Below are 21,585 nucleotides of genomic sequence, written 5' to 3'. Positions count from 1 at the left end.
AAACGAAATAATAAGAGTAGTGATAATATAATCATGACAGTAAACAACTTATTGCTTTTCTTTGATCCTCCTATTTATTATTTTATTGTTATTATTATAAATATTATTGCCCTATGATAATAATAATAACTGCAACAGAAGAGGAAAAATTCAAGTTAATAACAGTAACAATTGTATTGATAACAGTAATATATCATAATTGTGCTTTGCTATATAACGCGTCATTGTCTATAAATGATGTTGTTCTGTCTCCGAGGACATTTCTAAGCACATACGACATAATCAATCCCTAAGGAGAAAACAGATCATTCCTCAGAAATCCGTCTCCCACCAATCTCCCACGTCAGCACAAATATGTCCATTTGATACCACAGAGGATACCACTAAGTATGATACAGCACAGTGCTTATTGATTTTGTGTGCATTACTAAGATGATGGGAAGGAAATGCGTTCTCAATTAATCGGAAAAGTAGCAACGTTTTGCTGTTACGCTAAATCTTCTGATCAAGACAACCCCCTTTAAAAGAAGCTGCTATTATGACGGCACCCAGACTAATCCATGTATTGCTGCATGTGTACCCAGCGGCAACTGGGCAGCATGGAAGGAGTGCACTGTTGCATCAGTAGTGTGTAGCCCCAGGGTTTGTGTTTTTTCGATTAATGATCCACCAGGGCAGGGGCCGGCTTTACAGCTGTTAGCGTTGGGTGCAACAATCATTTTTGGCACCCCCATGACCTCTCCTCGGATTCCTCACGACCACCAGGCAAAAATGTCCCTCATCTCTCCATAACCCCACTCTCACATACATTTCATTTGTTATAAAGCACTGGTAAAGGCTGACTTTACTAATAAGTATGTACATCTACCCAAACAAACTCTTTTCATCAACATTAGGAGGGATAATGAAAGAATGGATGGGCGGGGGCATAGGGAGGGGTGGGGGCGGGACTAAAGTTCCTAATCGGTTTCATGCAGTTTCCATGCATCACTTTGATGGCAGTTTTAAGAGTCACTGTTGTATATTATGGTTGTATTCTATGAACTGTGGTTACAAAAGGATCTCGGTGACAAAAACAGTAATCCACTCTGCAATCCACATAAAATACAGATCTGTCATCTGCGTGGTATGCATTATTTGCAGCAGACATATTAACCCTCTGCATTACTTTATGGGGAGTCAAAGCTGCCCCTAGACAAAACTCTGATCTATCTTTCTAGCAGGAATTTTAATCACAAAAGTTATCTTGACATTTTTAATTCTGCCTGAAAACTGGACGCCTAAGGAACTCTGCTGAAGGGCTTTTTAAATCGCAAGTTATTGCTAAACACAGCGCCCCCCTAAGGTCGGCGCCCCCTCCCCAGGTTAGTGCACCAGTCACACTGCCCACAAGCCGGCCCTGTACCAGGGAGGCTGCTACACCCCTCCTTATAAGCTGGCGATGGAATGCTCCGGGGCCCACTGCAGTGTAGAATGCCAGCAATTTCAGAGCAGTTCATTGGTAAAGGCTGCCATGTTGCTTCCTGACAACATGCTATGAGGCTTTCATCTCAGCTCTTAGCCGTGGTTTCTTATCCATCACTTTGCGACCCTTGACACTCATATGGTAATAAATAGAATTCCATACACTACTTCGATTCAGGGTTCCCTTCTGAAAATTATTCCACTGCCTGCTGCATACATCTCCGTCTGGGAACGGGAAACGAATGTTTTCTGTTTAGGTAAAATCATGTGTGAGCTGAGCCTGTTATTCTTCCTTCTAATGCACATATTATTGTAAGGCTTTTAATGGTGTTACCCCAAAGCCAATATTTGCTTAATGTTGTCGGAGTGAGTTTGGTGACCTCTGCAGTGGCCCTGCTTTTGCTGTAGTTTGTGAGTTAAACCTGCAAAGTGTCAGTGGTGTTTAGAAGGCTTTTCCACCGACTCCTAGCACCGAGTAAGCCGTTTATTAAGAAGTTTACAACATAAGTCAAGCCTCGACGCACCAATAAGTATGAATACATCCGTCCAGGATCACACTCTGAGTAGACCTTGGTACTTTCTTTTCACCTTATAAACACAAAGGGCTAATTGTGCCAAAAAATACACATTGCTCTTTAGAGAAAGGGTGGTGGGGTAGCACAGAGTGTTAACCGTGATTACACCCAAGCAGTAACTACCCCCCCCCCCTTACTCAAGAGCGGGCGGTACCCTGTGCAGTCCTCCACTGGTAGTGGACATCTGTTGGCGGCACCATGTGGTTGGATTCTGTCCATCCTCGTCCACCACCCCTAGTGTGGGACCGCTCAAAACAATGCAAGTGGTGGACATGAGGCTCACCTAAAGTAAGACCACACCTTTGCTGGGTGTCTTTCAGACAGCCATGGCAGTTCTGCCAAAGACCTGCCAGCGCTCACAGCAACATGGGAAACATTGCATAGAGGGGGTAGTCACACTGGATGGTTTCACAAAAGTAGTGAGTAAACAGGTCAAATGGCCTGATTTACTGGCCTTTACGACATTTTTTTTATTTTGGTGCTCCATCTCCACTTTGACATTGCATCCAACTAGTAAAAAATACCAGAAGATGGTACATAAAAAGTGTACCATAAGGCCAACAATCCCATTTAATTCAATCAAAAATCCTTTCTTCCTTTGGACCTCCAAATATCTCAGTCTTCTCTAAATAGCAGGTGACATTTCCTATTTTCACAAACAGTGAAACGATAATAAAGATATTTCTTCATTCAGCAACTCCACAATGCAAGTGTTTTTACTATAAAGAGACATTTTTTATTTCACTGTTGGCAATGAGATGTGAAAATGGGATATGAACATGAATTATAGTTTATTTGATCATCATTCCCCCTCCCATTCACACACACATAGACAGGGTCATACATTATAGATGATGGGTACCATTTTGATGCTGTAACAGCACTAAACATCCTCAGTAAAATGACGTGCTTTCAGTAATTAATGACCCTCCCCAATGATACATTTGTAAAACCCTATTTTGAAGCCAACGATTTTAAAAGAAATTCTAAGCCAAATTACAGAGAGGCACTACACATTTGTTACAGATTGATATATTTTTTTAGGTCTGAAATAATATTGCAGATCATAGGTTACAGGAATGTAACATTTTGGAATCTTGCTATTCTAAAAAAAACACAGTCTCAGAAAGCAACTGATTCAATTTCCAAAGAAGTAGAAGATGTGTTATTTGTCAGGGTCTATGAAGGTCGTGGCTATCTGAATACAGCACTGCAGTCTGGCTTTAGGGAACAGATGCAGGATTTATACAAATGGCACACAAAGTAATACCCTGATAACCTGTACACTAAATGGAACACATAAGGCTTATGCAGCTCACCTACACTGTGATTTAGAGGATTACTACATGACCTACACTTGGCAGCAGCGTTTGTTGATGCCGGTTACCAATTCATTAACAGCACTGAGATGAGCAATGCAGAATACAGGTTAAAAAAAAAAAACGTAAAATTATAAATAGGTAACTGACCAGATGGAGATGAGGGAGAACATTGGATGGTGAGGGCATGATTAACAAAGCTATTTTTGGCTGTATATCTATGACTCATTTTATGCTATTTGCACATTATTGCAAGGACTGGGAAGTGGGAGGATAATGGAGAGGTTTGTCATGAGGATTTGTGAGCTCCCACAAACTCATGAGCGTGTGTGCATTCGCAAACTCCTATTTTTACTTTTCTCATACCAATCATGGTCAGAGATATGCTCAAGCAAATGGCTGCAGCAATTCCCCTTGCAGGGTGAGAAGAGGATTCACTTATTCATTCGAGAGTAGGCCTAGGGGATTTCTTTGTGGAGTAAAGGGCTTTCACCTGGAGAAAAATAGCAGATGAAACTTAAAAAGATTGACCTTATACAGGACAATTATGGCCCTCAAATTTAGCTGGGCACTGTAGGCTTGGATCAACCATTCTTTATTGGTTCGCGTATTTAAATGTACATCAATGGGTAAAGAGACATAACATACTTTCAGTAGCGTGCAGTAAATCAACATACAAGAGTAAATGTGTGTTGGAAAATGACCTATTGTTCCCTTTGTTGAGAAGTGACATGTCCAAGCAACACAGCATTCGGTGCTAATTAGCAACAATGTCAGCAATATTGGAGAGGTAATGAAGGGGTAAAGAAATCTTGTGGCCATATTGAGTGACTAAAATCTCATTATATAATGTATGTAATACTGGTGACTTTATGCTGATCACCCCATTTTAGTTTCTGTTTATTTGAAGCTTGGCGCATTTAAGTTATATTGCAATTTTTCTTTTAAAATAAAAAATTGAAGCAAAATGAAGATGTTCCATATTATCGTGCTCATTATTTAGGTCATATGCGTCTAAGTCTTGAGAATTAAAATTACTTGTAGTAAGACTGAAAGTTGCTGCTCAGCCATATTAACGCCTTTATGATCTGTAGATCTGATTGTTCATCATAAAGCATACATTTTTAATTTTTAAATATTTATGAAGGTGGTTTTCGTATTGTTTTAAGTTGACCAAAACTGTTCTAACAACCAATTGAGAATTTGGCAGTCTTAGAATTAATTGTAAATAGATATAATGCATAATTTACATTTCATACTTTTATATGAATGTTATCAAATACAAATAAAATGTGCTTATTAGAAACTAGCTACAGTATAATTCTGTTCAACTCAGTAAGAATAAAGATTAACCCTTTTTCTTTTACCCTCCCACAGCCAAAGGAAACGAAACAATGTTTTCCCCCACAATATTTAGACGGGTAATCTAATGTACATAATTGGGGAGAGTTGTCCTTGAAAGATGCGTGGGTGGACTGCCTACCCACCATGTCACCAGAAGATATGGCTTCTGCTCCACTGGAGGACTGCCCACTCTACTTTGAGTTCCCTGACTGCCTGGAGTGGATCTCTGTGCCAATGCTGGTGTCTCTAACGTGGCAACTGTACTGTAGGGTCAGTGTAATACCAAAGAGGCGGCCTGTTGTTTTGGCGACTTTCTTAACCATAACCAATCTCCCAAAACAGGAGCGTGTTTGTGTAGCACAAACATTCAATTGCTTTGAAGCACAGGGACTTTTCTCCCTGTGTCCGAGGTCCATTAATTGATTGCCTTGCCCTGGACTGCCATGGCTTGATTGAGTATCAGAGAAATATACAGAATCACCCTGTCTTAAGTACGGCTCGGCGACCATGACGATGACCAATCACAGCCATGTCGTGGAGGGACATCAGATTAACAGTCTACACCAACAGATCCACTGAGGCTCTGCCCTTATAAGCCCTGCAGTTCCCCTAGCTTTACATTCGGGTACCAGACGTTTGGGAAGGTAAGTGAGCTGCCAGTTTAGTATGGTTCCACTGCTCTGCCTAAATCTGGCTGGTACTTTAAGTCTTGAAAATACCATTGCTAGTGAAGAACATTTTATGCATGAAAAATGTAGGGAAAGTTGTTCAATATTTTTATTGCAACTGGAATACAAGTGTCTCTCTAATCAAAAGCATAAGCTATTGTTTAACAAATCCACCCCACCGATGCTGAGCAAGTTCTTTGACTGCACTTGCCAATAATGCAGCATAAGGCGATCCTGCGGTTTTGTGAACAAAATACAATCTTATTTGAATCCACAAATTATATTTTCTTTCCAACTCATTGAAGGTATTCTAATCTATTTAATTGTGGCAGCCTTAGAGTATGCTACACCAGTCCCATAATTCTGCATAATTCAATAGCACAGGTTAAGAACAGACCAATATTTAAATGTACATATCAGGTTCACTGTAATATTATAACTGTGAGATCTTTATAGGAAAGTTCAATTCTACTTCATCATGATCCCTTTCATGGTTCATTTCCAACTCATAAAAAAATATAATTAGTTTCAAGCTCCAATAAATTCTAGATGAACTCTGTTATGAAGTTTTATCCATCACTCATGCATGTTCTTCTTTATTCATAGCTGCAACTGCTCAATATATTCCACCTAATAGTTTCGCTTACAAGCCACATATGTAATTAAATGTTCTCCAAGTTCAACATTTTCTAGTTCACCCATGCCGCATTTTGCAACTCTTTCATCTCCTCCTACCGTCAAACTTTATTTGACAACTTTGAATTCAACACGCTGTGGTTTTCTGTGATCACGCTCTGTCAATAATATATGCGTTGAGCATAGGGTGTGAAATTTGTCCCTGACCAATCTCTCCCCTGACATTTACACTAAATCTTAATTGAAAACAGACTTGCACACCACCATTTTCCCATTTGAAGTCTTTAAATCTGATAGACATGCGTGGGAAAGATTTCAAGAAATGAAGTTGACATATTTGACACTTCAATCATAAAAACTGTCAACAAACCATCAAGTACAAATTGGAAAATGACATTTGATAGCTTAGCTTGTGGACTTAAATGCAGGTTCCTACAAGAAGCATATAAAATAAGCAATTTGTTTAAATTTGGCAGATATCCCAGGCCACTACTTCTCTTTATTTGACAAAATCCACTAGTGCTCATACCATTGCAGAGAGTTTCAAATGCTGGTTATTTATTGTCACGAATTCTTGATGATGCCAGGTGGTCAGTCGGAAAGCTATGGAAGTATATTGCAATCATACAACTTTGTAACCGTACTTCTATAAATAAAGGCAGCAAGCAGGCAGCAGTGTAGCATACACTCTTGAATATCTCCAGAGAATATGGCAATATCTTCTTAAACAGGTACCAATTGGTAGTCCCTTCTCAACAGTATATTAAAACTGAGGGACTATTATCACAGTAACAAACCCGAAACACACTAGGACCTATTCACAAAGTATTTGTAAAAGTACAGATGGAGATTTACATGTCTGCCTGAATATACTTTCATGATTTTGTCTATTCACAAACATTTCCAAAATTACACTTGGAAAGCTGTAAAAGGAGATGTTTGCCAAGCATACTTGAGAGAATATCATGAAACTTTTCATAAAGGCCCCTATTCTCAATCTTCTAAGTTTTCCAATGAGCAGAACTCGGCACAGGAGGAATGGAATCTCACATACACATTAAGCCTGGGTGGCGAACTTCGCTCCATTAGCGGAGTTTTCCGCACTGCGCGTTAAGCAGATCTCAGTGAGTACCGAAAAACTATGCAGAGTGGAAAAATGTTTCCTCGCTTGCAATCGTCACGTCAAGTTGGTGAGGTGAGGAAAATCCACCTCCCAATGAGATTTGTCCTCATTCGCAAACGTCCACATCAAGTTGGTGAGCGCAAGCATGGAAAATCAACCTCCCAGAGAGATTTCTCAACGTGGGCGGTCAGATTTCTCATTGCGAATGGTTGAGTATGCTCTCGATTCCTCCCATTGAGAAACCCTCCGTTCACATTGAGAAAGCTGCAGTTCTAGTAAAAAATCTACTTGAGCGGCAGAAAGGAAGTAGCGCCCACTTACACTGTGCATGGTGCCGTTTGCAATGATTGCAAAATGCAGACAAACACCCGGCGCTGAAAATCACCGCGAACAGCATTTATCTAACACACTCTGCTGCTTGCGGAGCTCCGTGTCGAGCGGAAACGTTTTTTCTGCACTTTGCGAAGTTCCGCTAACTCCGCCCAGGCTTAGTATACATGTATTTATTTTCTCCAAGGGGAAAATATTGTTCCCAATAGGGAAAGCCTTTCCCCTATACCCTATCAAATCATTTGGTGAACCTTTCCCTTTCCCATCTTGGAAATGAAGTACGGAATTTCTGAACATTTACATGGGTTGAATTAGAATTTATGAACTGACAAAATTACATTTTTGTGGGTGTCCCTAGTCTCCCAGGACAAACCACACCCTGCTACTCTCACTTCCTACCCCTTGAGTGGGATTTATTACTGTGTATTTCTCTGCACTTGTGTGGGACACCTTCCCACAAGTATCTGCATTTGTGCCTGACATGAAGCTCTTTGTATTATATTGACAGTTGTAAACATTTGCTTTCAGATTTACCTTTGTGAATTGTGTCTGAACTCATTAAAACTTATTTTTGTGTGTGTGTCGCACTGAGGAATGAGCTAGTATGCCTTTGGTACTGTGAAGCTGAGGTGCTTTTGTTATGCCACACAACACATCACTGAATGTCTCTCATCTTAAGAGGAGACTCTGGTAGAATGTTTTCTTTCCATTATTCTATGGAACTTGTTGTCACTATTGTGTACATTTGTCAATGACAGGATTAGTTTCTAACTGGAAATGTAGGCCTTCATTTGCACAGCTTTCTCTTTTGAGGGTTTATACATTGATGTTTTTTTCTTATTTATTTCATTATCAGAAGAAATTGATTTTCAGGAAAGTAAGTGACATGCATGAAATATGGGACATTACTACAGTAACAATCTAATATGGCATTCACCCTTGCCTAATATGGCATTCACCCTTGCCAACGGGTCTACAGCTTGACATGTGGGTCCAAACACTGGACATTTACTGGTCATTGAATGCTATAATCTGATTTCTTTGCCGAAAGCATGACTAGCTGAAATAAAAAAAACGCGGGTGAGAATGTTTTTCTTTTCTTGTCAGATGCCTGCTTTTACTTAAAATGAATAATTTTTGAAACACTGGCTGTTATTTAAATTCTCCATGTGCCACACAATTACCTGCACCGTGTTTTCAGTGCTAAAGGTTCTGTTTTAAAAAACTGCAAGTTTTTTTTCAGACACATATTTTTGTTAAGAAGCTGGATCTTGAAACAGAACATATCTGTATTTTTAGCCACTGTGCAGCAGAAACACTCAAAACTAATTGAGTGATCAGGTTAGGATGTACATCACGGAGAAGACAGCAAAAAAGATAGCAAAAATTGCTCACCAGATGTTTGAACTATCAAATATACATATGTGTGTACATGTAAAAAAAAAACATTTACAAAGGCTTTCTAAGAGAACATCTGTAACCAAAAAATTGTTTTAGATTTCCAGGCATACCTACAAGTGAGAATTCACAACATTTATAAATCTGCACACCTGACCTCTTCGACTTTTGAATGCAAATATATGATTTGCTCTAAGAATTAGCCTGAGATTATTAGGTTCATGGTCTCTAAGAAATAGGACTTTAGGCACAATGGTCATGTCTCTGATAAATACATGTAAAAAATGTCTTTTCTAAATGGACATGTCAGTTGTGTTTGAGGTTGCATGTTAGAAAGTCAACTTCAGAAGTATTCTACTATAAGAATATATTGTATCAAAATTATCAGGCACCAAAACATTCTGTAAAGTATAGAATTACTGTTTCTACCTCCATGTCAACATGCATTGCCCATATGTTAGCTTATTGTTATTTTGGCGGTCAATGTATTCATGACCATATTTTTTTAGCACAACATTTAAAACTCGAAACTCTGATACCACAGTTATGGGTGAATCTGATGCTACTGCATTCAGGCAATTGGACGGCAGATGCTTATTTTGTTCTACATTCACGGGGCCACTATGCACTGCTCATGATTCAAATAAGGAAACCGCAAATATTTGTGATTAGGTGCAGGATTACCTTTAAAAATAAATTTGCAACTGTTCCGAAGCCTTTATGGCTCTACTGAACATAGGTTCCCTTTAACTTCTCCGTAATCCCAGAACTAAAAAAACAAAGACAGGTAGAAGATCTACTGTTGTCGTTCTACCAATATGAAATATTTCCTTCCAGCATCAAATTCGTGGGTGATAACGGGCCATCATGCTGTCCAACTTGTTCCAGCTATACCTTCTCACTGACAGCGCCTCCACCTGATCACCACTCACAGGGGCAGCTCTAGGCTCATGGTGGCCCTGGGCAGGGAGCGTAGGTAGGGGGCCCCGGAAGAGGGGGTCCGGGCGGGGTGGAGCGCGGACGCCCGTGAAGAGGGGGGGGGAGGGTCAGGGTGTTTGGAAGTGGAACAGAGCCGGAGGCCGCCACATCCCTGCCAGGGGCCGCCACGCAAATATGTATCCATCCTCAGAGGATTATTATATTAAGGCTATATATTGGCGGCCCCTGGGGTTTGGTGGCCCTGTGCAGGTGCACAGCTTGCACATGCCTAAGGCCGCAACTGCCACTCATTTTTTTGTGCCTCTGCTGTCTTGGTTTCTTATACCAAGAAGCAACAACTCTGTGACTAACAGCATAGTACTCTACAAAAAAGTCTTATGCAGTACGTTTACATTATGCTGGCAATGGCGTTATATAAACAATATTTCTAATTAGCAATAGATACAAAAAAGTGCTGTCGAACACATGACAACAGACGTATCCTAAAATGGGCAGCTATCTTAGAAAATGTAGGTATATAAGAAATGAAATGACAAGGCACATTATCAGAAAGGTTCTTATTTAGACTTGGGTGGATGCACCAGCTCTTCTGGTATTTGGTATTTGGAAGGGACGCCTTAAACACTCCCCTTCCACATACTGATTTGCAACCCCAAATTGAGATTCGGTAACAGTTATTGAATCGCAATTTGGGGTTTGTACTTTTGGAAATGCCTTTTTGTGTTCGCACACAGCCTAATTCACAGACCTCAAAAACGGCTCCATACATCTAGCCCTTAGTCTGTATCTTCAGAATTTTGATGTAGGTTTATTTTGAGAAAGTTACTATTACTACATTAGACACTAGCCACCACCACTAGCTACCACCACCATTGCAGGCTCCTACCATGGCTTTTGGCAGTGACTGCTCTTAATCACAGAGATGGTTGGCCGATGATGGAAGAGTGGCCGGTAGGTGGTGGCCATGAGCATGATCTCCTTCAACCAAGTTTAATTATTGCATGTAGGGCAACCCCAATGTTTATTTACAAAATGGACTCCAAATACAACATGTTTTTCGAGCATTCCTTCTGCATTGTTCAAAGTATTGACGGACTGTGAGGCAGAAACTACACTGTGAGCTACAAGTGACCTGAGAGAGCAACTTGTTCTTGAATTTGAAATGTGAGTCTTTTGTGGGCTTACACTTTTACAGTGAAGATTGCATTTTTAGTACTAAGGATACCTTTTTCCCTTAAATTGTATAATAACAATTCAATTATTTGTGATACAAATAAATGTTTAAGGCTTTTGGGCTTTTTTTGGGGGGGGGGGTTTGTACTCAATGCGCCTTGAGGGCTGGTTCTTTTACTTGGAAGAAGAATCGCTCCACTAGTGATTCCCTGTTGTAGGGGAGGAAGAAGAACTGAGTAGAGGGAATCGAAGGGTGGCAGGATAAAATATCAGCTACAATGCAGCAAGTGAGTCTTGAGCAGTTTGCATCTTCAGACACCTCCTTTGACCTTCTGACTCTGGTGTTCCATCACCACCATCATAGCATTAGGACTCCGTTTCAGGACAGAACCAGAATCACCTGCTGTGAGGCCAGTGCAACGGACAGCTGCACCACGATCAGCATTGTTGGTGTCTTGGCCACAATCTTGACAACAGCTTCAGTGCCAATGCTATGGGCACCACAATTACAACATCATTTGCAAAAACAGCTACCATTGTTGCGTGTGTTATTGAAGCTCCAAGAACCATCTACAGGAAGAAAATGTGTTACCACAAAAAAATCCCTCTGCTATGACAGCAAATCTCTTAATGGGCCTGGGAAACTAAGGAGTAAGTTCATTCTTTGCATTAAACTGAGGAGGAGGCCTGCATGAACATGAATTCCCAATAGTTCCTTCTAATAGCCACATCACATTAACTGTTGCGGTGGCAGGGCTGTTTGTTCTTGCAAGAGATGTCTGTGTTGCAAGAGCGAGTGAGGGATAGACTTGTGAATCCGAAAAGGTCTAACCCAGTAGCGGTCGGTGGTGGGAGTGCTGCCGGGCGGTGACCTGGGGAGGGGCAGGGTGGGGGCAGTAAACTATGGAATATGGCCAAATACAGGTAAGTAAATATGTAAATAAACAAAACGAATTTCGCTGCAAACACTGCATCACATTAGCGTTATTTATTTATATGTTTACTTACCTGTATTTGGCCGTATTCTGTAGTTTACTACCTCACGTCACCACCCGGCAGCACTCACACCACTGACGCTACTGGTCTATCCCTCAGAAATCCCAGGCAGAAAGAGCTTAGATGAAGATGTACAATGGCATCTGATTATTTACTGCCAAAAGCTAATCAGTAAAACAGTAGGAAAAGGAGTGCGGACAATAGCAGTTTCCAACATGCAGCTCATGGTTGGAGTTTGGTGTTGTAGCGAAAGCCCTTTGTAAAAGGATGCGGGAGATAGGGGTACAGGTTTTAGATAAACAAGAGGGCATGGATTTGTTTCTATAGAAAAGTGAAGTCACTGTATTTACTAATGTCATGACATGTAGTGTGTTAATAATTTAATTTTGCTGCAAAACCTTCCATTGTATTCCATTTGGTCTTTTTGATACTTATTGAGTAAGCTCCACTTACTCATGTTCATATACTCAATGAGTGAAGAAAAACTACCCTGGTTTATAATCTTTGCATTATAAACAAAGTCTCCCCAATTCTCTGCTTTCTTACACTTTCACTTGTGTTGGAGAGCTTCGCATTAAAAAAAAAAGCAGGAATGTATAGCTAATGCCAAGCTGAGCATGTGGACATTTTGAGTGAGAAGCTTTGAACATTGTTATTGGGTTTCATTCACAAAAGTGATATAAACAGAACCCGAAACTTGGACTATTAAATTCCGTTCTTTCTTTCTCTGTCTAAGTGGACAGCATCCTTGCCCAACTCTGTAATTCAATTCACCTTTCCTGGTTTCAAAAACAACCCGTATTGATGCTTCTTGAAGGCAAAGGATAAATAACAGCGCAGACCGTCACTGCTTTGTAAGCCAAATATAGCAACACTTTCATGTTGCATTGAATTAGGGGCACTGTATATCCCTTCTAAATCACAAACATCTAAAAGTATTTTGTAAGTGTGCGTGCACGTGCGTGTGCAGGTGGGGTTCATGGGGATGCATGCACATCTCCGTTAGCCTTGTGTGTGTTAAGGCCTTTCCTTGCACTGCCAATGAAATGTATCTTTAGGGAACCGCTGTCCTACTAAGGCTAGTCAATCTGCCTTAATCTTCAAAACGACATCAAAAGTCTCGATTGAATAGTTAAATTACTTCTGCAGAATGTACAATTAGTTTCTTTTCTTTATTTCGGGTATTTAATTTAAGCATGCTTTTCTCTGAGATGCTAGTGTCTGCGGTAGTAATAGTGACTTTCTCCAAAATAAACCTACATCAAAATTCTGAAGACAGGGATTTAGGGCTAGATGTATGGATCCTTTTTGAGGTCTGCTAATCAGGCTGTTTGCAAACACAAAATGGCGTTTCCAAAAGTACAAAAACCAAACTGTGGTTCAGTAATCTGTTACCGAATCTCAATTTGGGTTGCAAATTAGTATTTGGAAGGTGTGTTAAAGGTGTCCCTTTAAAATACCAATTAATATTGGTATGTACGAATGTTTTGTGACCGAAATGCGGTCGTCAAACAATTGCACTTTACCGCAAACTCAAAGTTGGTGATGACCCATTCGCAAATGGCCCTTGCTCCTTTAGAATGATTGAAAATATATTTTTAAGAGTAGGCAGTGGTGTAAGGGACCACTGCCTACTATTAAAACAAGCTTAGAAAATGCAATAGGTCTCGCCTTTCATTAAGTTAAAGCCATTTGCTTTGCTATACAATACCATTAGCGAAGCAAATGGTTTTAACTTAATCAAAGGCGAATGAAACTTCTCTACAGCGCCTAGACAACAGAGAGAAGTGAGACAGGGATTAATAAAAGAGCAGCTGGGCGGTTGGCCTTCACCACAAAGCACAGGAGTTAGATCGAAAAAGGAGAATGAAGCTTCTCTACAGCGACCGGACAACAGAGAGAAGTGAGACAGGGATTAATAAAGACGAGAAGTTATGAGACGTAGGGCCATAAAGGAGGTGGGCAATACATAGCGGTAAAATGGGCTACGATTATACGTGTCTCTGTGTGGGTGCGGGGCGGAAAGGGAGGGGTGTGCGCGTGCATGTTGGGGTTTGCTGGAGAGGTACATTTGAGATATATTGAACAATTAAATAGGAGCAAGAGACGCTAAAAGTTTGAAATCGAGGAAATAATGAGACAAAATGAGAGTGGAAAGCAGAGGAAGAAGTTGGATAATAGTGGTAAAAGGCGGGCGCAGAGAAATATAAGGCACAAAGGAGAGTGAGAGGAACCATGGTGAGAAAAAAGACTGTATTAGACAACAAAACATACAGGCAGAGACCAGACTGTACAACCCACTTCCGTTGCCCCCTGAGTCATGGGCCAGCAGGCACAGGAACTGGTGATGATGCTCTTACACTTTGGAAAGCAGCATGGGCCGCTAACAGTACTGCAAATTCCTGTTTATTACATTGCAGTATAAATATTATTGATTACCGTCCCACATTACCAGCAGCACTAATGATGTCTATGAGCCTCCATAGGTACGTGAGAGAACAGGAACATGCCTATCACATCCGGAGCACTCGAGTCACTGGTCTTGGAACGTTCCATATAAAAAAGCTGTTGCTACGCCATGCCAAGCCATTGCGGGAATGAAAAAGAAAGGCCTCACCGAGTAATTAGAAGACACTGTGTCATGTCGCGGAAAAGATCCAATCCCGGTGGGTGGGGCCAAAAGTGGACACGGCGGTAACCAGGAGGGACTAAGAAGCCTCCTTTTCAATCGTGAGCCACCGTTTATCCTTGAGGATGGCGCCAGCTAATGGAAAAGATGGGCGGGGCTTCTGAAAGCTTCTAAAACCGTATTGATTTCAAGAAGCCCTCGCATGGCGAGGGCATCGCATGCGCGCTGCTAACGCCAGGCAAGACCTAAAAAGCAACAAATGTTTCATTTATTTTTTTTCTTTTTAAACATATCCCGATTTCCTTGAAGGAAAACAGGCTGCATTTAAACAAAAAGATTGCTTTATTTTAAAGCAATCTCAAAAATAATGGTCTGCTGACACCATTGGGCCACTATCCCTGTGATGGCAGCGAATAGAAGTGGTTCACAAATTGCGACCTACCTCATTAATGTTCATGAGGTCGGTCTTCTTACGACCCATTATACATCGCTAAATAAAAAGCAATTTTTTTAAGTCATTAGGAATAGATATTTTCTAATCGCGATTTACAATATATTGTTATTAGGAAATTGCTATTCCTAATCTTTCTACATTTAGCCCTAAGTGCCTTGAGCCAGATTGTTAAAGGATTTTGGTGCAGCTATATCATGGGTAAGCAAAACAAATTCTCAGAAATAAATTCTATATCCTAAGCTATATAAACAAATTGGTATTACTTTAGAATTAAAATGTAGTACTGTAAATTGTACTAGCAGATTTCAACCCTAATGACGATTTTGTTGAATGTATTACTGTAAACGCAGGAGAAGGGAAGGGAAAGGAATATGACCTTTCTGGGAATGTGGCTTCCCAGAAACAGTAAAACTACCACAAATAAGTACATTTGTTGGTGTTCAAGAACATTTTGGAAGTTAGCTATTTATCACCATGGAAATAAAAACATAATAATCTTGTGGTGGAGAGGATTAGGTTCCCTTATGTTTTACTACAGACAACGAAACTCTATAAACCAGTAAGTATTTCGCTATTTCCAAGACCTTTCTTTTTTCAAGATAACTACTTCAAAATTAACATGTAATACAAAAAAATACATCACAAGTAATATGTGTAATATGTATCGCTCGAAACGGTCTTTCATCTCTTGACACAGATATATTTGTACTTTATTGTATTGTGCATGTATTGCTGCATAAATATAAACAATAAACAGGCAAATGTGTGCTTTGGAAGTGTATACTATTTTTCTGATGTTCAGGTGCAATTCATTATTTCCCTAACCAGTGCCCCAGGCCGTGAAACGTTCAGTCCAATAACAGGAGATATTGGTTTATGAAACAATCACAAAAAGTGAAACAATCACAAAATAAATCATAAAACCGCACCGATTCCGAACAAAAAGGCTATTATGTGACACGATAAAAACTCTGATGTACTGCACACCTCTAAATATTTATATATACAGAAAACACTTTAAATAAGTAATTAATCAGTGGAAGGATACATAGTTCTTTCTGTGGTCTCCTCTATCACTAGAGCTTGTAAATATGCTGACAAGAACCTTTTTTTCTTTATATATTCATTGTGCTGCACAGAAACCTGAAAGCTTCTGGGGCTTTTTCCATAACTTTCCCAGTACTGAAACACAATTTGTTCTTAGAAAGCACTCAAGTTCCTTATTAGATCTCTGGGATCTTCATGGGCGATGTTATGGAAACAAGGTATAGTGCTTAATTTGAGTTGGTGGTTTCCGGTGCTCGGCACCGGAACTTAATTGCCAACACCAGCACTTGTGACAGCAGGCCCGGTTCTAGAGGGTGGGCCGGGCCCACCCAAAATTAGCCTGGCCCACCCAAACATGAGCCTTGCCCACCCAAACATGAGCCTTGGCCCTTTCAGTGAATCTGCCACCGTTGTACAACAACAATAAAAACTGTTCAGATAACTGGTGATTTACGATCCTGCTGCAGAGCAACCATTTGTCTGTTGGCAGTTTTTAAATACAGATAAACTGAATTTTATTAGAATAGCTCAGTGGGTTAGTACCACTGTCACAGATATCCTTGTGTTACTTGCAGTTCAAAAGTTACTATACTAACATAGGAAAGTGACCTATGAACTGTCATCAAAGAGCTGCATACAAACTTCGCTTTTTTGTGTTGTGATATAGTTAGAACTTCTCCATTCTTTCAACATTCTAATGTTACTAAAAAGAGTTTGTTTGGGCAGTTATACCCTTTTATCAGTAAAGCCAACCCCAAACCACTGGAGTTCTGTTTAAATCCTGAGTTTCCGCTTCTCCAGACCAAACCCTCGTAAAATAGACTGCCCACCAGTGTGGCTGACGTGATTTCTACGCCTTTTAATCCTCATTGGCTTATGTGGCATTCCAAGCAGACTGATTTATTGTCTCTGTATAATGAGTGCAGTTATGTAATGTACTGTGACACCCTACACTCATACGAGTAGTGCTATACAACAAATGGAATGGATATGAGAGAGATGCAACAGTGAGATGAGGGGCACTAGTGGAGGGTGGCAGTGAGGGAATCCAAGGAGGAGGTCTTGGGGTGGGGGGGGCTACAGAGAGATGTGGGGCGCTGGTGGAGGGTGGCAGTGAGGGATGCCAAGGAGGAGGTCGCGGGTGAAGGAGAACTACAGAAAGATGAGGGGCACTGGTGGAGGGTGGCAGTGAGGGAAGCCGAGGAGGAGGTCACGGGTGGAGGAGAACTGCAGAGAGATGAGGGGCACTGGTGGAGAGTGGTAGTGAGGGAATCTGAGGAGGAGGTCACGGGGTGGGGGGAGCTACGGAGAGATGAGGGGCGCTGGTGGAGGTTGGCAGTGAGGGAATCTGACGAGGAGGTCACGGGGTGGGGGGAGCTACGGAGGGATGAGGGGCACTGGTGGAGGGTGGTAGTGAGGGAATCTGAGGAGGAGGTCATGGGGTAGGGCGCTATGGAGAAATGAAGGGCACTAGTGGAGGGTGGCAGTGAGGGAAGCAGAGGAGGAGGTTATGGGGTGGGGGAACTACAGAGAGATGAGGGGCACTAGTGGACGGTGGCAGTGAGGGAGTCTGAGGAGGAGGTCACAGATAGGAGGGAACTACGGAGAGATGAGGGGCACTGGTGGAGGGTGGCAGTGAGGAAATCTGAGGAGGAGGTCATGGGGTGAGGGGAACTACAGAGAGATGAAGGGCACCTGTGGAGGTTGGAAGTAAGCAAATCTGAGGAGGTCATGGGGGGCTATGGAGAAATGAGGGGCACCAGTGGTGTGTGGCGGTGAGGGAAGCCGAGGAGGAGGTTATGGGGTGGGGGAACTACAGAGAGTTGAGGGGCACTAGTGAACGGTGGCAGTCAGGGAGTATGAGGAGGAGGTCACAGGTTGGAGGGAACTACAGGGAGATGAGGGGCGCTAATGGAGGGTGGCAGTGAAGGAATCTGAGGAGGAGGTCATGGGGTGGGGGAACTGCAGAGAGATGAAGGGCAATGGTGGAGGGAAGAAGTGCTCACCCTTAAATTACAAACATTCTTTCTTTGGCGCATACTTTTGTACAAAGTTTACTTTAAACTACTTCTAAATTAACCAGAGAAGAAAGGCAACATTTAAGCTATTGTCCCTCGTAATGTGATGTGGCCTTTGTGGGTATAGCCTTAGATGAAATAGTGCACATATCTGTGCACAGAATAGGCCATTCAATGTGGGTGAGCCACTAAAACCTGAAGCCAGACTCAAAACTGAAGCCTCGCTCTGGCTCAGCTCGAGGTCCTGGTGGAATCTCGAGCCCAAAAGAGCCAAGATGTTATGTATCTTCTGCCTGCTAGCCTACCTCCCTCCCTCTAAGCAGGATGTGGCATTGCTTTCAGAGCCGCCAACTGTGGACCTGGGGAATCAGGTTCGAATCACAGCATTGGCTCAACATCCTGTGATTCTGGGCACATTTATTTTATTTCCCTGTGCCATAAGCAATGCATGTGAGCTTGTATAATACAGCTGGTCCTCATGTAAAGCACTCAGCCTTCGGGTCGAGTTTGAGGTGAATTTAAAAAGTGAAGAAAATGAACTAGGAAGTATATACAAAGCCTAAATATAAGAAAAGGCAAGTAGCGACCCATTTTCAAGCCGATTGCTACAAAGTGGAACTAGAGAAAACCTGGAAAGGTGCGGCTTCCCTGCTTAGATTGTGTGATCTAAAGCAAATAGTTTATTTCACCAAAACTGAATGAGAGGTGGGGAGAGGAGCTAGTGGGTCAACCTTGAATCTGGGGAACTGGGTTCGAGTTTTGGCAACCACCCTGAACATCCTGTGACTCTGGGCAAATCACTTAATCTCCACGTGCCTAACAAAAAAAAATGAATGTGTCCTCATGTAATGCAACGGGTGCTCTGATACCCGATTCGGGACACGTTTGCGCTATATAAAACTCTGTAAGAAAAAAAAACGTTTTTATTCATTACCTTTGAGGCAGGTAATCTCAGGAACCACAGCACCAATCACAACACCCAATACAGCGTTGGAAAGGGCAGTTGCAGCAGAAGGACAAAGGCTATGCAGAAGCCCACCATATACATTTAAAAGGTAAAAGAACCGTACCAGCAAAGTAGTCCCTTGTGGGCGTGTCTGCGTTGTGCTGTAGGCGTGTGCAGGGGGCGTGACAAACGCTTGGGGCATGTGGTACGTTCCGCCCTTCATGCCATGTCTCATATTGTGTGCTAATCCCACCCTGCTCCCTTTAAATACCCCTGCACCCCATAATCATAACCCACCCTTACTCCTTAAAATACCCCAACACCCTTAAACACTAACCCATCTTAACTGTATATATATACCCTGTACCCCAAACCTAGCCCGGAACCCTTAAAATACCCCTGTACCCCAAAACCCAAACCTACCCTTGAACCCTAAAAATACCCCTGTACCCCAAAACCCAAACCTAGCCCTGAACCCTAAAAATAACCCTGTACCCCAAAACCCAAACCTACCCCTGAACCCTAAAAATACCCCTGTACCCCAAAAACCAAACCTAGCCCTGAACCCTAAAAATAACCCTGTATCCCAAAACCCAAACCTACCCCTGAACACTAAAATACCCCTGTACCCCAAAACCCAAACCTACCCCTGAACCCTAAAAATACCCCTATACCCCTAAACCCAAACCTAGCCCAGAACCCTAAAAATACCCCTGTACCCAAAAACCCATACCTATCCCTAAACCCTAAAACTACCCCTGTACCCCATTACCCAAAACTATATCGGAACCCTTATGCATCAAACTGCATGAGGAACTACTTTACAGCTGTAGCCACCTCCTCTGATTTTATAGTTCAGTGTTCCAAATATATTGCTTAAAAGCCTAGATTTTTTGGCCAGTTCTGAAGAGAAATATATGAAATATTCAAATACTTCAAGATCTAGCACACTATGAAAGACCATTATTTCTCCTCCATAGCAAATAACTGATGTTATTGTGAGAAACATGTTTCACTCCCTCAGGTTCTCTCTACAGGAGGGCAAAACACAAAAATTAGATTTAGTCTACATCTCCTCAGAACAAATTAGGCATCCATGCATCTCTCCATTTGTCCCTATTTCCATCCAGCTCTACATGAATGGGTCATTTGTGCATGTCGATTCGATAGGCTTTATTTCGATATAAAAATATCATAAAAGCATGTACAATAAATATAAGACACAATATTTAAAACAATCAATTTCCAGTTACACAAGGAGAAAAAACAGGAAGAAAAAGTTAAAAACAGTTAAAGCAAGATTAAATTGATAATGAAAGCCTTCTTGCACGAATCAACCAACACCACTTTAAACATTTTGACACAGTACAAACAATCAAAGATGATGTGTCATTTGCGCATGTGTACAAGGGAGATGGGCTGAAAACACAAGTACTCATACAGAGTGCTTGAAAACAAATAAAAAAATTGCTCCGCAAACTGCGAGCAGTGTAAGGAGAAATGCACCTCGTCTATGCACTATGGAGGGCCAAACACAAGAAGAGGGCATGATGCCCGCATACCATGATGAATGGTATCAAAGAAAATGAGTGAAAGGCTGAAGTTTACCAATGGTAGGAGATGCATGGCCTATAAACCCATAGATAGGACACAACACATCACTTTGAGACAGCACATGCACGGTGTAGCCGAGAACCAAGATAAAGATAACGTGAGATAAAGATACAAGTAAGTGTTGAGTGCTGGAAGAAAGTGGCGAGAGGTGGAGTCAAGACTAGACTGCCTTGGTACTCAGCAACCCCAATGTTTAGCAGTGCCGTTGGTGAACTCTTAAAAAAACTCTTGGGTTCCTGCACTTATTTAATTGATTTATTTTACAAATGTACCACTCTTTCCAATACATCCATCAACGTGGTGCACTATTGTAGGGTACTATTTTTCTCCCCTTGGTGGAAAGATTTTCATCTGTTTATGTAAGTGGCAACTGAAAATAAATATTTTTTTTTCACAACTTGGTTCGTTTTCGCTTTAGAAAATAGACTTGGTTTCATGATATGAAGCACATTGTTTTCTAGCCAGCAGCAGGGAGTTGCAATAATACTCTTTGAAGCCAGTGTGGTTTTGGAAAAGAATGTACGCGCACAGCGTCAGAGCTCTGCGAGGTCTTGGCCTGGGCGACAGGGTGGGCAGTGCCGTCACAAACAGAGATTTTAAATTCAGACTGTTGTGAACCTAAGTAGACCACAGCATGGACGAATTAGTGACTCGCGTGCTTAAAGCAGCGTAGTACCTCTGGCTCAGTGTGAGCCCGTTACATCACACCCTGTGTGTACACTGGAAGGAAAACATTTATATATTTAAAGCAAAGCCTGGAGGGCCTGGTTCATGCTATACTTGTTATATATTTAAGGCAGAGCTCTGAGAGCCTGGATCATGCTATACTTGATTAAGCCCTATATATTTATATTAGTAAACGAAACCCAGCATTCACAGTGCCTACACCACTAAACTCTCTGCTGAGTGTTT

General features: G+C 41.5%; 1 protein-coding gene across 1 annotated transcript in view; it reads right to left on the bottom strand.

Annotated features, from left to right (window-relative positions):
* The window catches only part of NDNF (neuron derived neurotrophic factor), a 73,372-nt gene that overhangs the window by 9,850 nt on the left and 41,937 nt on the right, over nucleotides 1-21,585 (bottom strand). The window lies entirely within an intron of this gene.

This window comes from Lissotriton vulgaris, chromosome 3_1, assembly GCF_964263255.1.
Source record: "Lissotriton vulgaris chromosome 3_1, aLisVul1.2, whole genome shotgun sequence".
NCBI lineage: Eukaryota > Metazoa > Chordata > Amphibia > Caudata > Salamandridae > Lissotriton > Lissotriton vulgaris.
This window is presented reverse-complemented; position numbering and strand designations above follow the sequence as displayed.